This window comes from Erinaceus europaeus, chromosome 6, assembly GCF_950295315.1.
Source record: "Erinaceus europaeus chromosome 6, mEriEur2.1, whole genome shotgun sequence".
NCBI classification, from domain to species: domain Eukaryota; kingdom Metazoa; phylum Chordata; class Mammalia; order Eulipotyphla; family Erinaceidae; genus Erinaceus; species Erinaceus europaeus.
In genome coordinates this window covers 2,056,981-2,068,972 of record NC_080167.1, presented here as the reverse complement: position 1 = coordinate 2,068,972, position 11,992 = coordinate 2,056,981, and positions in this window count along the sequence as shown.

The following is an 11,992-nucleotide window of genomic DNA, read 5'->3' as shown; positions in this document are numbered from 1 at the left end:
GCTATCCCGCAGACCTTGGAGCTGGATAGTAAAGCTGTGAGCAGGCAGAAACATCCAGTGTGACAGTGACTTTCTCAAACATGGCTCAGTCCCTTCATCTTGTAAAGAAGGTCATTGAGACCCACTCCAGCATCACCGGTAGAGCTCCACACACTGCCAAGCACACAGCAGGTGCTTGGGGAACCTGGGCGGGGCAGGAGGGGGCATCCGGGAAAGAAGTTGGACCCAGTCCCCAGAACCATGTATGCCAGGACGGTGCTCTGGTTCTCTCTCATATTAATGAATAGATAAATCTTTTGAAAAAAGGAATTTGGGTGGGAAAGATGGAAGGGAAGGAGGAAGAGGATGTTAATCTTAACTTTCTCTATTTCTTTTTGTATAGAGGCAGACATTACAGAGAGAGAGAGAGAGACTACAGCACTGGTGGAGACCAGGCTTGAACCTGGGGTGTTTACATGGGAAAACAGCATACTGTCTGAGTAAGCTATTTTGCCGGCTCGCTTTATATTTCTTTCATCTTCATTGTTCTCTCTTTTGTCTGAAGAGATTAATGAGGAATGTGAGTTTCCAGAGAAGGAATCCTGTCCCAACTAACATGTATCCAATTGAAATCAAATAGAAAACCCACTCTGACAGCATAAGCCTTTACACGCACGTTAGTTACACACAGTGTAGAGGAATTGGGGGCCTCTAGTCTCTAAATTAAAAAGGGAAAACAACACAACTCACTTCCTCTACGAGCAAATATTTGGGTTGGCAGAGGAGGTGTGTGTGTGTGTTGTGTGTGTGTGTGTGTGTGTGTGTGTGTGTGTGAGTGTGAGTGTGTGTGTGTGTTGTGTGTGTGTGTGTGTGTGTGTGTGTGTGTGTGTGTGTGTGTGTGTGTGTGTGGACTCACAGCCAGCCTAGGGAGAACTTGGCAGAGAAACTGCCGGTCTCAGTCTGGGTCTGGGTCTCGGTCTCGGAGTGAGAAAGCCAGCAGCAGAATGGACCTGGCTTGCACTGGCCCAGACACTCTGAGTCACCCACAGGGAATCCATTCTGCCTTAGTTTTCCATCCCCAGTGAGTGTGTGTTCGTGTCCGTGTCTGTGCAGCACTAGTCTGGGGTTAGCTGTGAGGGGACTGCCCAGAGCTCACGCCCTCTGTTTCCCCAATAATGGCGACTGGTTTAGTCCTTAGAACCCCTCTCCCAGGTCACCCAGAGTCCTGGCTGTGCGACTGTTTCAGTTAGTTACCTACTGCTGGACAGCAAATCCCCCCAAACAGGACTTGCATCCAAGAGACTCCAGGTTCAATTCCTGGCACCACCAATGGTCAGAACTGAAGGTTCACTGGTGAGGAAAGAAAGGGACAGGAGGGGGGAAGGAAGAGTGAAGAGGGAAGAAAGAAAGAGTGTGATGACATTGTTTGGTCCCTGGTCTAGCTTAATCCAGACACACCACTAGATTTTTCTTATTCCTGGTTTTGCTTTGTTTTAATATTTACTTATTTATTAATGAAAGAGAAAGAGAGAACCAGCGCATCACTATGGCACCTTTAATAACTAGGGATTGAACTCGGGACTTCGTGCCTTAGAGCTCAACACCTTACCCACTACACAGCCTCAAGGTCTCTTCCAGCATCAGCATTTTTTTTTTTTTTTTTGCCTACAGGGTTATCGCTGGGGCTCAGTGCCTGCACTACCAATCCACTGCTCCTGGAAGCCATTTTTCCCTTTTGTTGCCCTTGTTGTCTGTCGTTGTTGTTGTTAATATTATTGTTGTCATTGTTGTTGAGTAGGACAGAGAGAAATAGAGAGAGGAGGGGAAGACAGAGAGGGGGAGAGAAAGACAGACACCTGCAGATCTGCTTCACCGCCCGTGAAGCGACTCCCCTGCAGGTGGGGAGCCGGGGGCTCGAACCGGGATCCTTACGCCGGTCCTTGCGCTTTGTGCCACGTGCGCTTAACCCGCTGAGCTACCGTCCAGCCCCACATCAGCAGCATTTTAATCTTCATTTATTAACAAAAGATAAAGAGAAACAGAGCCTGGCTGTGGCATATGCAGTGCTGGAGACCAAACTTGAGCCTCACACAGGCAAGCCCTGCACTGTTCCCCAGGCCTCCCCTGGGGGCTGTGGTGCCACAGAGGAGCTGCCACAGCTCGAGGACAACGAGCGAGGTTCACATAGGAGCGGGTTGCAGGGACTGAGCATCCACAGGAGAAGCAAAATGATGGCAGCAGAAGGCCTTTGCTGAGTGTTACATAAACAGACTGGTCTGCTAGCCTGCTCTGTCCCCAGCCGGGAAGTGCTGTCCCAGCAAGTTTGTGTTAAGCCTGGCTTTCTCTCAATAGGCCTCTGTCCAACCCCAGGACAGTCCTCTCCCCCTGGCCTCTGCGAGTTCATCAAAGCTTCTGCTGACTGAGAAGAATCTGGAGAATGACAATAGCAATGAAAATCTACAGTCATCCCCCAGGGCCCTGGCTAACAAAGCCTCTGCTTATCCCTCCCTGCCCCTCCGGATTTGAGTGAGAAACTGCATCAAATGAGGCCGAGAACAGGCGACTTCAGAACCAAGCCTCCCAGCTTCCCAGAAGGAAGGTCTCCAAGGAGGGCGGCTTGTCCCCCATTCTTTGTGACTTGCAGCGGTGGGCTTGCATTCTGTCCCTGGTCTGCAAACGACAGTTGGGAAATGGGCAGACGTTCAGCTAACACCTTCATGGAAAGCAGAGGCAGGGAGGCCACTGGGAGGGAGTGCTGCTCAGTGGGCAGACTACGTGCTGTGCAGTCACAGGACCTTGGGTTCCATGCCTGGCATCACATATGGCAGAGGGGTACTCTGGTCTTTCTCTCCCTCTTGTAGAAATAGAAAAATCAATACACGTGCTTATTTATTTAAATTCGTTTTTTCCAGAGTGCTGCTCAGCTCAGCTCTGGTTTATGGTGGTGCAGGGGATTGAGCCTGAGATCTGAGAGGAAGTGTCTTTGAATGATCATTATGCTGTAATGTGTGTGCTTAATCGGGTGTGCCACTGCCTGGAACCTGGAAGGTATGTCTGTCTATCTCTCTCTCTCTCTCTCATTAAGATATAACAAGGGAGTCGGACGGTAGCGCAGCAGGTTAAGCACAGGTGGCGCAAAGCACAAGGAGCAGTGTAAGGATCCTCGTTCGAGTCCCCGGCTTCCCACCTGCAGGGGAGTCTCTTCACAGGCAGTGAAGTAGGTCTGCAGGTGTCTGTCTTTCTCTCCCCTTCTCTGTCTTCCCCTCCTCTCTCCATTTCTCTCTGTCCTATCCAACAATGACAACATCATCAGCAACAATAACTACAACAATAAAACAACAAGGGCAACGAAAGGGAATAAATAAATATTTAAAAAAGAGATAACAAGCAGCTCCTCAATCTATATTATTTCCAAGAGATTTATTTCTTAGAGAGAGAGAAAGAATATGAGAATCAACCAGAACATTAGTCTGGCATATGTGATGCCTGGGATTGAACTCAGGACCTCATGCTTAAAAGTCCAAGACTTCATCCATTATGCCACCTCCTGGGCCACTGAAAGCTATGTCTTAACATCATAAGAAAAGGGGCCTCCTGGTCTTCTCCTGTTCCTGGGTCACAGTTTCCAGAAGACCCCAAATGCACCCACCATGCCTAACAGCTGCCCTCAGGGACTGACCAGCTGAGCCCTCTGCTTGAGCCCGCAGCCCACCCCACCCACACCCCCTTCCTTGTCCGGGAAAATCTTCACTTGTCTCTTCTCACCTCCTCTTAGACACTCGTCTGGAAGTGGGGCTGCCATGAGCTGGGAAGGCTTACCAGGCTGCCGGTGAGGTCGTAGGAGCTGGGCCCCGCTTCCCTGCTGGCACCCCAAACCCTCACCCAGGCCCCAAGGGAGGACTGGTTTAAACATCCGGCATTTCCCACGTGTGCAGAGGCTGCCCCATGGGCCCTGTCTCCTCTGCTGAATGATTCATCGGCCGATGGACTATTAATCTCCGCTGTTGTGCAGCCAGTGCCAGGCAAGCGGGCAGGAAGAATAAGCCTGGCTCTGGAGCACAGGCCGCAGTGGAACTTGGGCTCTGGCCTCCCTTGGCACTCAGGCCCAGCCACCTGACTCTGAGGATGGCCCCTGGGTGGTTCACCCTGGGCAAGGCGCCACAGCCAAGATCCAGGGGAGGGAAGGCACTTGCGTGCAGAGCCTAGGATCCTGGGGACCCACCAGGTCCCCTCTTCAGCACCACTCACAGATGGCCCAGATAATTCGTTTTGGGGCGTGGGGACTGTGGTTTGCAGTGAAGGCTTTTAAAAATTATTTATTTTAACCAAAGAGAGAAGGGGAGAGGGAGAAGGAGAGGGAGAGGGAGAGGGAGAGGGAGAGGGAGAGGGAGAGGGGGTGGGAGAGACAGAGACCAGGGTACTGCTCAGCTCTGGAACATGGTGGTGCTGGGGCTGAACCTGGGACTTCTTTTATATAGGTCTTGTATTTGGCTCCTGTTCCATCTCCCTGTCCTTTTTCTTAAGAAGCTTCAAATAAAGATTCATTTATTCATTAGAGAGAGAGAAAGGAGACCCAAGCATTGTGTTATGGGAGAGAGAGAGAGAGAGAACTAGCTTGCTTTGGGCTTTATTCCTGCATGATCTTACCATTTTACCATTTCAGGGTGACTCTGCCCACCCCAGGTAGAGGTTGAGGTACAGGAGAGAGAGGGGGAGAGAGAGAGAGAAAGGAGAGACACCATCCTCTGCTCTACCTCTCCAGAAGCTACTACCCCTTTGCTTCGTGCCCTCATGTGGTGACCAGGGACTCGAGCCCAGGTCCTTGCACTTGCTAAATTGTTTGCTTTCCTGGGTGAGCTATCTCCTGGCCCCTGTGGGCACATCATTAATGAAGCCTCCATTCTCCGGAGGCTGTGTGTCAGGGGCCCAGGCTATGTCTAAGAGCTGATGACTTTATCCTTTCTAGGGAGATGAAATGAGGCTGTGTGAGCCTCCTATCTGCTGAAGGCTGAATTGTGAGGGCACATTTAGGGCAGAAAGCCAAGTCTCCAGAGACCCAGTGTCCTGTCAGCTACAGAACCCCTGCCCATGAGGCTGTCAGGGCCTGGGGAGCTTTAGGGAGAGGTTACCCATCAGATGGGCAGCTGTTCTGCCTTAGGCTGAGCCTGGCAATGCTGACGGACGGTCCGGACACACACAGATCCCCAGCAACACAGAGCAGACTCCAAACAGCCTTGCAGGAACTAAGCAAGGTTTGCAGGGAGAGAGAACATCAGATGTGCATGCAAAAGGCTCTGAGTCAACATGTGTTGAATTGATACTCCGGTTCATTCTCTCTCTCAATAAGTACTCTTTGCCGTTGTTATCACTTCACTGCTCCAGGATGACTTATTATTTTCCCTGTTGTTGCCCTTGTTGTTTTTTATTGTTGCTGTTGTTATTGATGTTGTTGTTGGATAGAACAGAGAGAAATGGAGAGAGGAGGGGAAGACAGAGAGGGGGAGAGAAAGACAGACACCTGCAGACCTGCTTCACTGCCTGTGAATAACTGGGATTCTTATGTCGGTCCTTGCACTTTGCACCACGTGCACTTAACCCAATGCACTACCACCCAACCCCCCAGGATGACTTTATTTCAACTGGAGACAGAGAGGGATGCAATGGGGGGCTGGGCGGTAGTGTAGTGGGTTAAGCACACATAGTGCAAAGCGCAGGGACTGGCACAAGATCCTGGTTCGAGCCCCCAGCTCCCCACCTGCAGGGGAGTCGCTTCACAGGCGGTGAAGCAGGTCTGCAGGTGTCTGTCTTTCTTTCCTTATCTCTGTCTTCCCCATATCTCTCCATTTCTCTTTGTCCAATCCAACAACAACAACAACAACAAGGGCAAAAAAAGGGAAAAATGGCCTCCAGGAGCAGTGGCTTTGTAGTGCAGCCACCAAGACCCAGTGATAGCCCTGGAGGCAAAAAAAAAAAGTGTTTATGGGTATAAAAAATAAAATGGGGGCCAGGTTAAGCACAGATTACAGTGCACAAGGACCCAGGTTTGAGTCCCTGGTCCCCATCTGCAGGGGAAAGCTTCACAAAGTGGTGAAGTAGGGCTGCAGGTGTCTCTCTGTCTCTCTCCTTCCCTATCACCCCCTTCCTTCTCGATTTCTGGCTGTCTCTATCAAATAAATAAAGGTAATAAAAATTATAAAATAAAATAAAATGGGGGGCTGAGTGGTAGCGCAGTGGGTTAAGCATGCGTGACGCAAAGTGCAAGGGCCAGAGTAAGGATCCCAGTTCGAGCCCCCGGCTCCCTACCTGCAGGGGTCGCTTTGCAAGTAGTGAAGCAGGTCTGCGGGTGTCTGTCTTCCTCTCCTCCTGTCTGTCTTCCCCTCCTCTCTCCATTTCTCTCTGTCCTATCCAACAACAACAACAGCTATGACAGCAATAGCAACAACTACAACAAGTGCAAGTGCAACAACAAGGGCAACAAAATGGGAAAACATGGCCTCCAGGAGCAGTGGATTCATGGTGCAGGCACTGAGCCCCAGCGATAACCCTGGAGGCAAAATAAATAAAAATAAAGTGAGAGAGAGAGAGAGAGAGGGGTGCTATAGCACTAGAGCTGTGGTTGGTGTTGTGGGGACAGGACTCCAACTGGGCCGTACAACTGAGCAAAACACACACCCTCCTAGGCCAGCCATCTCGTCAACCCAATTTTTTTTTTTTTTAGTAAAGAAATACCTGTTGTTAAAAACAGCAACAGCAATGACCTGAGACTGGGAGATAGTGTACCTGGTAGGGTTCATACAGTACTGGCCCAAGGACCTGGGTTCAAGCCCCTGTTCCCCATCTGCGGAGTGGAGGGGGGCAGTCCTCATGAGCGGTGACACAGTGCTGAAGCTATATTATCTTTTGCTCTCTCTCTCCCCCCTTCTCTCTCAGTTCCTTCTGTTTCTATTTAATCAAACCAAATATAATAAAAATTTTAAGAAGTGACCCAGGAAGCGGTCCTGCGTTCCACACCTAGCAATGCCCGTTGCAGAGTAGTACTCTGGCTCTCTTTCTCTCATGTGTCAACACATAAATGACCTTTTTTTATTTCAGTAAAGTCACTTTATGGAGGACATGCTGTTTTCCAAAACTGCTGCTGTTGTAGGGCTACAGTTTTATTTTATGTATCTCCCCTTTTGTTGCCCTTGTTTTTTATTGTTGTTGTAGTTATTATTGTTGTTATTGATGTCATCATTGTTGGCTAGGACAGAGAGAAATGGAGAGAGGAGGGGAAGACAGAGAGGGGGAGAGAAAGACAGACACCTGCAGACCTACTTCACCGCCTGTGAAGCGACTCCCCTGCAGGTGGGGAGCCGGGGGCTCAAACCGGGATCCTTACACCGGTCCTTGTGCTTTACGCCACCTGCGCTTAACCCACTGCGCTACCGCCTGACTCCCAGTTTTTTTTTTAAAGTTATTGTATTTCTTTTTTCTTAATTAATTAATTAATTTTCCCTTTTGTTGCCCTTGTTTTTTATTGTTGTTGTAGTAATTATTATTGTTGTTGTTGTTAGATAGGACAGAGAGAAATGGAGAGAAGAGGGGAAGACAGAAAGGGGGAGAGAAAGATAGACACTTGCAGACCTGTTTCACCTCCTGTGAAGCGACTCCCCTGCAGGTGGGGAGCCGGGGGCTAGAACCAGGGATCCTTATGCTGGTCCTTGAACTTCACGCCAAGTACACTTCACCCACTGCGCTACCGCCTGACTCCCAGGGCTATAGTTTTACATCATCTTAATGCAGGTGTCAACACACTTCACCCTCCACCAACTGTCACCTCCCTCCACCACAAGACGGCTGGGTCTCCAACCTTCCTTTTTGAGTTCTTGTGTCTGCTGAAATAAATAAATATGTATTTATGATTATTATTGGATAGAGAAAGAGAGAAATTGAGGGAGAGGGACAGAAAGAACAAGGGCTCCGCAGCGGCTCACTGGATTAAGTGCACGTAGTGTGAAGCGCAAGCACCCACACAAGGATCCTGGCTTGAGCCCCCAGCTCCCCACCTGCAGGGGTGTTGCTTCACAAGTGGTGAAGCAGGTCTGCAAGTGTCTCTCTGCCTCTCTCTCCCCTCTTCCCTTCTCTCTGTCCTATCCAAAAAGAAAGAAAGAAAGAAAGAAAGAAAGAAAGAAAGAAAGAAAGAAAGAAAGAAAGAAAGAAAGAAAGGAAGAAAGGAAGGAAGGAAGGAAGGAAGATGACCGCCAGGTGTCACCCACCGCTCATGGAGCTTTCCGCCTGCAGGTGGGGACCGAGCGCTTGAACCAAGTGCGCCAACACCTGACCCCAATGAATAAATATTTTTTATTTAATACTTATTTTTTAAAAAATATTTATTTATTTATTCCCTTTTGTTGCCCTTGCTGTTTTATTGTTGTAGTTATTGTTGTTGTCGTTGTTGGATAGGACAGAGAGAAATGGGGAGAGGAGGGGAAGACAGAGAGGGGGAGAGAAAGACAGACACCTGCAGACCTGCTTCACCGCCTGTGAAGCGACTCCCCTGCAGGTGGGGAGCTGGGAGCAGGATCCTTACGCCGGTCCTTGCGCTTTGCACCACGTGCGCTTAACCCACTGCACCACCGCCCGACTCCTTAAATAAATATTTTTAAGTATCATCCGGGGGGTGAGGAGAAAGCAGAGCACAACATCAGAGCACAGGACTTGCAGCAGAGCGGCCCCAGGCAAGAAGGTGGCCCCATGCTGAACTGGGCTTCATGAGATCCCAAGTTTGATCTTGGCACCTCATGTGCCAGATTGATGCTGTGGTTCTTTGTCTTTGTGTTAGGTAAATAAATCACTAAATAAATCCGTAACCCCCGTCAAAGATGCAATACTCTTTTTTTTTAATTGTTTTAATATTTATTTATTTTCCCTATTTATTGTTTTTTATTTTCCCTTGATTTTTTAAAAAATGTTTATTTATTCCCTTTTGTAGCCCTTGTTGTTTTAGTGTTGTTATTGATGTCGTCATTGTTGGGTAGGACAGAGAAATGAGGAGGGGAAGACAGAGAGGGGGAGAAAGACAGACACCTGCAGACCCGCTTCACCGCTTTCGAAGCGACCTCCTGCAGGTGGGGAGCCAGGGGCTCGAACTGTGATCGTTATGCCGGTTCTTGCACTTCACGCCATGTGTGCTTAACCCGCTGCGCTACCGCCTGACTCCCGCCCTTGATTTTTTAATTGTAGTTATTATTGTTGTTGTTATTGCTGTTATCGTTGTTGGGTAGAGCAGAGAGAAATAGAGAGAGGAGAGGAAGACAGAGATGGGGAGAGGAAGACAGACACCTGCAGACCTGCTTCACCGCTTGTGAAGCGACTCCCCTGCAGGTGGGGAGCGGGGGACTCGAACAGGGATCCTCACGCCTGTCCTTGCGCCTTGAGCCACATGCGCTTAACCCGTTGTGCTACTGCCCAATTCCCTTTTTTTAAAAATATTTATTTTTTATTTATTTATTCCCTTTTGTTGCCCTTGTTGTTTTATTGTTGTAGTTATTATTGTTGTTGTCATTGTTGGATAGGACAGAGAGAAATGGAGAGAGGAGGGGAAGACAGAGAGGAGGAGAGAAAGACAGACACCTGCAGACCTGCTTCACCGCCTGTGAAGCGACTCCCCTGCAGGTGGGGAGCTGGGGTTCGTTTTTGTTTTTTTTTTGTAAAGAATTTCTTTATTCATGAGAAAGATAGGAGGAAAGAGAGAAAGAACCAGGCATCACTAGTACATGTGCTGATGGGACTGAACTTGGGTCCTCATGGTTGAGAATCCAATGCATTATCCACTGTGCCACCTCCTGGACCATGATGCAATTTAAAAAACAAAACAAAACAAACATACAAACCAAAACCACCAAAATAGTGCTGGGGCCCAGAGAAGGGGCCATCCGTCTGTCTGTCTGTCCCTCGTGTCCCTGCCCCAGGATCTAAGCCTCTGGCTCTCTGTGGCTGCAGACATCTGTCACCATCTGGACTTGCTTTCCTCTGCCCCGCCTGTGGACAACCTCTGCCCTGGCCTCATTTTCTGAGCACGCTGGCCCCCGCCCACCTACCCAGTGCGCCCCCTTCCTGGCAGGACCCACAGCCCTCTCTCCTGGGCTCAGATCCAGTTCCTGGCTGCCAACGAGGCCTGTGGGCCCACTGCTGCCCACTCTTCAGACCGCCCCCAGCTCCAAAGCGACCACAGCAGTGCCAGCTGGGCACAAGGGTGTACACATACTTGACTATCTTGAGGTTTTTGGGACAGGCACTACAGGGGAGCCAGGAGGTAGGGTGGACTGATTCTTGATTTTCCCTGGTCTGACTGTGGCTTCTCAGTGTCATAGCCTTTATTTATTTCTGAAGGTTTGTTTTATTTATTTCATATGAGAGGATTTCACATAAGACAAAAACAGAGAGAGAGAGGGTCAGGCTGTAGCGCAGCGGGTTAACTGCACATGGTGTGAAGTGCAAGAACCGGCATAAGGATCGGGGTTCGAGCCCCCAGCTCTCCACCTGCAAGGGAGTCGCTTCACAGGTGGTGAAGCAGGTCTGTAGATGTCTTTCTCTTCCCCTCTCTGTCTTCCCCTCCCTCCTCTCTCCATTTCTCTCTGTTCTATCCAACAGTGATGACATCAATAATAATAACTACAACAATAAGACAACAAGGGCAATGAAGGGAAATAAATATTTTTAAAAATTTAAAAAACCAAGGGCCCCCCACACCTATGGACATCTAATCTTTGACAAAGGGGCCCAGACTATTACGTGGGGAAAGCAGAGTCTCTTCAACAAATGGTGTTGGAAACAATGGGTTGAAACATGCAGAAGAATGAAACTGAACCAATGTATTTCATCAAATACAAAAGTCAATTCCAAGTGCATCAAGGACTTGGATGTTAGACCAGAAACTATCAGATACTTAGAGGAAAATATTGGCAGAACTTTTTTCCGCATAAATTTTAAAGACATTTTCAATGAAACAAATCCAATTACAAAGAAAACTAAGGCAAGTATAAACCTATGGGACTACATCAAATTAAAAGCTTCTTCACAGCAAAAGAAACCACTACCCAAACCAAGAGACCCCTCACAGAATGGGAGAAGATCTTTATATGCCATACATCAGACAAGAGTTTAATAACCAAGATATATAAAGAGCTTGCCAGACTCAACAAAAAGACAACAAATAACCCCATCCAAAAATGGGGGGAGGACTTGGACAGAATATTCACCACAGAAGAGATCCAAAAGGCCGAGAAACACATGAAAAAAATGCTCCAAGTCTCTGATTGTCAGAGAAATGCAAATCAAGACAACAATGAGATATCACTTCACTCCTGTGAGAATGTCACACATCAGAAAAGGTAACAGCAGCAAATGCTGGAGAGGGTGTGGGGTCAAAGGAACCCTCCTGCACTGCTGGTGGGAATGTAAATTGGTCCAACCTCTGTGGAGAACAGTCTGGAGAACTCTCAGAAGGCTAGAAATGGACCTACCCTATGACCCTGCAATTCCCCTCCTGGGGATATATCCTAAGGAACCCAACACATCCATCCAAAAAGATCTGTGTACACATATGTTCTTGGCAGCACAATTTGTAATAGCCAAAACCTGGAAGCCACCCAGGTGTCCAACAACAGATGAGTGGCTGAGCAAGTTGTGGTCTATATACACAATGGAATACTACTCAGCTGTAAAAAATGGTGACTTCACCATTTTCAGCCGATCTTGGATGGACCTTGAAAAAATCATGTTGAGTGAACTAAGTCAGAAACAGAAGGATGAATATGGGATGATCTCACTCTCAGGCCGAAGTTGAAAAACAAGATTAGAAAAGAAAACACAAGTCGAACCTGAAATGGAATTGGCGTATTACACCAAAGTAAAAGACTCTGGGGTGGGTGGGTGGGTGGGGAGAATACAGGTCCATGAAAGATGATGAATGACATAGTGGGGGTTGTATTGTTAAATGGGAATCTGGGGAATGTTATGCATGTACAAACTA